A 6392-nucleotide genomic window follows, 5' to 3' on the forward strand; every position below is an offset into this window, starting at 1 on the left:
TCAAGCCCAACGCTCTAACTGCTAGGCTACCTGCCTCCCATATATAACCCAGTTGACTGGGTACTCACCAGCTAACAGCAGCTGTGTAGTCTCTGAGGCTGAACCGTGGGTGTTTGAGGCTGTACACCTGTACACTCCTCTGTCCCCCGGCCCAGGACTAGAGATATGCAGTCCACCAGAGATATCCCAGTGTACCCTGCAGCAGCAAAGGAACACAAGACATGTATCTCAACCACAGTCATCACTATATGATACAATAAAATACTATACACTTTTTTGGTGTGCAGGAAATTGATTGTATGGAAATTGATTATACACATAATGTGGTATATAAAAAAGATAGTGTACATGTTATATATAAGAATTCATGTTAACATGTTATACATAATGTTAACATGTAATATATCCTAATTCATGTTAACATGTCATACATTCTAATTCATGTTAACATGTAATATATCCTAATTCATGTCAACGTGTCATACATCATAATTCATGTTAACATGTCATACATCATAATTCATGTTAACATGTCATACATCATAATTCATGTTCATTTAACATGATCATACATCATAATTCATGTTAACATGTCATACCATCCACAATTCCATGTTAACATGTTCATAACATATCACAATTCATGTTAACATGTCATACATCATTAATTCCAACCATGAAAACACTACAGAAAAAGCGATGGGCAATTACAAGTTTGTTTTAAATAATTCACTATTCTTGACCTTTGTGGTAGGGCTGTCTCATTATTACCATCTCATCACAAAGCCAGAGTCTAGAACTGTATACCTACTGTATGATCTCTCAGCAGTCACATGACCAGAGTCTAGAACTGTATCCTACGGTATGATCTCTCAGCAGTCACATGACAGAGTCTAGAACTGTATCCTACTGTATATCTCTCAGCAGTCACATGACCAGAGTCTAGAACTGTATACCTACTGTATAATCTCTCAGCAGTCACATGACCAGAGTCTAGAACTGTATCCCTACTGTATGATCTCTCAGCAGTCACATGACCAGAGTCTAGAACTGTATCCCTACTGTATGATCTTCAGCAGTCACATGACCAGAGTCTAGAACTGTATACCTACTGTATGATCTCTCAGCAGTCACATGACCAGAGTCTAGAACTGTATACCTACTGTATGATCTCTCAGCAGTCACATGACCAGAGTCTAGAACTGTAAAGCCTATGATCTCTCAGCAGTCACATGACCAGAGAGTCTAGAACTGTATACCTACTGTATGATCTCTCAGCAGTCACATGACCAGATCTAGAACTGTATCCCTACTGTATGATCTCTCAGCAGTCACATGACCAGAGTCTAGAACTGTATACCTACTGTATGATCTCTCAGCAGTCACATGACCAGAGTCTAGAACTGTATACCTACTGTATAATCTCTCAGCAGTCACATGACCAGAGTCTAGAACTGTATACCTACTGTATGATCTCAGCAGTCACATGACCAGAGTCTAGAACTGTATACCTACTGTATGATCTCTCAGCAGTCACATGACCAGAGTCTAGAACTGTATACCTACTGTATGATCTCAAAGCAGTCACATGACCAGAGTCTAGAACTGTATACCTACTGTATGATCTCTCAGCAGTCACATGACCAAGTCTAGAACTGTACCTACTGTATGATCTCAAGCAGTCACATGACCAGAAGTCTAGAACTGTATACCTACTGTATGATCTCTCAGCAGTCACATGACCAGAGTCTAGAACTGTATCCCTACTGTATGATCTCTCAGCAGTCACATGACCAAAGTCTAGAACTGTATACCTACTGTATAATCTCTCAGCAGTCACATGACAGAGTCTAGAACTGTTATCCTACTGTATGATCTCTCAGCAGTCACATGACCAGAGTCTAGAACTGTATACCTACTGTATATCTCTCAGCAGTCACATGACCAGAGTCTAGAACTGTATATCCCTACTGTATGATCTCTCAGCAGTCACATGACCAGAGTCTAGAACTGTATACCTACTGTTAATCCTTCAGCAGTCACATGACCAGAGTCTAGAACTTATACCTACTGTATGATCTCTCAGCAGTCACAATGACCAGAGTCTAGAACTGTATCCCTACTGTATGATCTCTCAGCAGTCACATGACCAGAGTCTAGAACTGTATCCCTACTGTATAATCTCTCAGCAGTCACATGACCAGAGTCTAGAACTGTATACCTACTGTATATCTCTCAGCACAGTCACATGCAAGAGTCTAGAACTGTATACCTACTGTATGATCTCTCAGCAGTCACATGACCAGAGTCTAGAACTGTATCCTACTGTATTGATCTCTCAGCAGTCACATGACCAGAGTCTAGAACTGTATACCTACTGTATGATCTCTCAGCAGTCACATGACCAGAGTCTAGAACTGTATCCCTACTGTATGATCTCTCAGCAGTCACATGACCAGAGCTAGAACTGTATACCTACTGTATAATCTCTCAGCAGTCACATGACCAGAGTCTAGAACTGTATACCTACTGTATGATCTCAAAGAGTCACAGACCAGAGTCTAAACTGTATACCTACTGTATGATCTCTCAGCAGTCACATGACCAGAGTCTAGAACTGTATCCCTACTGTATGATCTCTCAGCAGTCACATGACCAAAGTCTAGAACTGTATACCTACTGTATGATCTCAAAGCAGTCACATGACCAAGTCTGAACTGTATACCTACTGTATAATCTCTCAGCAGTCACATGACCAGAGTCTAAACTGTATACCTACTGTATATCTCTCAGCAGTCACATGACCAGAGTCTAGACTTACCCTACTGTATAATCTCTCAGCAGTCCACATGACCAGAGCTAGAACTGTATACCTACTGTATAATCTCTCAGCAGTCACATGACCAGAGTCTAGAACTGTATCCCTACTGTATAATCTCTCAGCAGTCACATGACCAGAGTCTAGAAACTGTATCCCTACTGTATAATCTTCAGCAGTCACATGACCAGTCTAGAACTGTATCCTACTGTATAATCTCTCAGCAGTCACATGACAGAGTCTAGAAACTGTATACCTACTGTATGATCTCTCAGCAGTCACATGACCAGAGTCTAGAACTGTTATACCTACTGTATAATCTCTCAGCAGTCACATGACCAGAGTCTAGAACTGTATACCTACTGTATAATCTCTCAGCAGTCACATGACCAGAGTCTAGAACTGTATACCTACTGTATGATCTCTCAGCAGTCACATGACAGAGTCTAGAACTGTACAGCTATGAGAAGTCACATGACCAGAGTCTAGAACTGTACAGCCTATGATCTCAGCAGTCACATGACATAAAACTATGTCTCAGGCTGGGTCAAACCCGGTTAAGACAACAGCTACGTGTGTGTGTATGTAACTGTGTGTGGTGCGTTGTGTCTGAGTGTGCGTGCGTATAGCGTGTGTGCATTGTCTGTCTGTGTGTGTGTGTGTGTGCAGATGCTATTAGTGCATGAAATCAGAATAAATGTAAAGTCCTGATCTAGTCTAATCAAATTAATCAGCCGATTAAAGATTAATTTCCTTTAATGATGATGAACCTCTCTTTCATATTTTCACTGAGTTAATGCACGCATCCCAAATGGCACTCTATTACCCAATGGGCCCTGGTCAAAAGTGGTGCACTACAAAGGGAATAGAGTGCCATTTGGGATGCCTAGGTCATGTTTCAGTGAGATGTTGATCTGTGTGATTAGTGGGAGATTGTTATGAATGGCGTGTTTTGTATGTGTTTTAAAGTCTCGAACACCACGCGAACGCACACACACACGTGTACTTGCTTGCATACATGCACAGACCTGCTCATTTGATTGGCAGACAAAAGCACATACACACTTGCACGCACAGACAGACACACACACAGGCACAGAAAACACACAGACACACACACAGACAGACACACACACACACAGACACATACACTATCTCGGTAAGAGGGCTCATAAACCCTAAACTCCCTCTCTGGACAGTCCAGTCTCTTTTTGTCCTCTCTGAAGGGACTGGTCTCTTTCCATGCTCTGAGCTGTCCTTCCTCTCCAGCTCAACTATTCCTCAAGGCCAATAAGTCTGCCTGAGCTTCTCTTGGCTCTGGAACAAACACCACCAATCCAGGACAGAGGAGCAACACAATGTCTACTTGATTCCTGGGCCGTATTCATAAAGCATCTCACAGTAGGAGTGCTGATCGAGATTCAGTTTAGCATTTTAGATCATAAGGAATATAATTTAATGGACAGGGAAGACCTGATCTTAGATCAGAACTTCTGCATGGAGGCACTATGAATATTGGCCCAGGTTCAAACACTCCAATAACAGATTTAAGAGATTACCGGAACCACCATGCAGGGAAAGCTTGGGTCAAAACAGCTTGTGGGGACTGGAGAGAGGAGATACTGTTTTTGGACTCATGAAGTCTACTTCCTTTGAGACTGGGGTAAACGGGCATGGGGGAGAGGGGCTGGGGGAAGTGGACAGGGACTGGTTATATGGAGTGTTGCTGTGGGGAGAGGCAAGGGCTGGGATTGGGAACACAGGGACTGTGGCTGGGGCAGGGTCTTGGTCAGGGTTATGGCTGGGGGAGAGAGGCAGGATCTGTTGTCTGGGTTATGGGCTGGGGGAGAGAGGCAGGATCTGTGTCTGGGGTTATGGGCTGGGAGAGAGGCAGGATCTGGGTCTGGGGTTATGGGCTGGGGGAGAGAGCAGGGTCTGGTCTGGGTTATGGGCTGGGGAGAGAGGCAGGTCTGGGTCTGGGGTTATGGGCTGGGGGAGAGAGGCAGGGTCTGGGTCTCGGGGAAAGGGCAGGATCTGGGTCTGGGGACAGACAACAGGGTTTGTGTATATGGGTGTGTGGCTAGGGGAGGCTGGGGGCTGCTAAAGCCATGCAGTGGTTTATGGATCTCTATCGGGCTATAAGCTCTCTGTTAGATCCCATTTAGACCATGTGGGAATGTACACAGAGCTACTCCCACCCACATCCCACTTCATCAGACTGATGCTTGGCCACCACTCACAGGCTAGAAGTTACCCTTATGCACAGATCTAGGATCAGTTTACCCTTCCCGAAGCCTAACCATAACCATTACGGGGTGAAACCTCAAAACYTAGGTCTTTCTACTCTGTAGTAGAATGTAGTTGCCCCCTTGACATTGATCCAAGATCAGTTTTGTTTGTCCCCCCATTATGGTTTAGGTGAGGCTTAAGGGAGGGTACGCTGATCCTAGATCTGTGCCTAACATATTGTCTGACCTWTTATTTAGATAATCCAAGTATCAGACTTACTCTGCTATATGTAGTAAATGGGGAAAAAATGATTTTCTACTTCATAACATGGAGTCAGTGGATCTAGAGGGGAACGTATAAACCATTAGAGCATGGAAAATGTACTCTCTCAGACCACATCCCTGGAAAAATAGAATTGTGGCTAGCAACGGTCCTACGGCCAGTACCGTACCTATCATGTAAAACCTGCTAAACACATGCAGTAGAATATATACAGTAGACATGCCAGTAGACAGGATAGGACAGGATGATATAATACTGTACAGTCGTTTAGCATACGCTTTTATCCAAAGTGACTTGAACACATATGTTCAGTATATGCATAACATGTGAGAATATGAGACTAAKTACCATGGTCCAACCAAAGTCTGACCAATCAGGATCACATGATGACATTTGGACCACAAACAACTTAATTGTCCGGATTTTCCAGATAAAGGTCAGAAGGCTGAGATTTGCTGGACATTCTTACAGACATCCTGAGCTGGCTGCCAGTACATTTATACTGTGGGTCCCCTCATGTAATGGACCAAGACCTCCCAGAAGACCAAAGGAGACATTATGGATAAACATCTGGTGAGACTGGTGTCAGGTCGGGCTTAGCAGCTTCTATGAAGGAAAGACTGCATGGCATGCCATCATTCAGGGCATTGCACCACCAAAAGCAAGCAAGTCAAATGTGGAAATGTGCCTTTGGCTCCACACTGGCATACGAACACATGAAACATAAAACATATTATTTTTATTTCTCTACTACAGGTTTAAAAAGCAGGTAAGCAACTTAAAACAAACGCTTTCCCCTATTGAATGAACATGAGGCCTGGCAAATCTGTTGAAAAACCCTGATGAAGGCTAAAGGCCGAAAACAAATTGTTTTAATTATGCAATTTCCATTGTCTTGTAAGAGTTATGAATTTCCACTTCAAATCTATCCACAGTTTTAGAGAGGTCAAACGGGTTCAGTACACAACAGGTGGTCCCGCTGCCTGCTATACACAACACGTTGGTTCCAAGACCACATCACTTTGATAAGAGCAAGTGAAGGGCAACCGTCTCCACACTCACA

This window comes from Salvelinus sp. IW2-2015, unplaced genomic scaffold (genome assembly GCF_002910315.2).
Source record: "Salvelinus sp. IW2-2015 unplaced genomic scaffold, ASM291031v2 Un_scaffold4444, whole genome shotgun sequence".
Lineage (NCBI taxonomy): Eukaryota > Metazoa > Chordata > Actinopteri > Salmoniformes > Salmonidae > Salvelinus > Salvelinus sp. IW2-2015.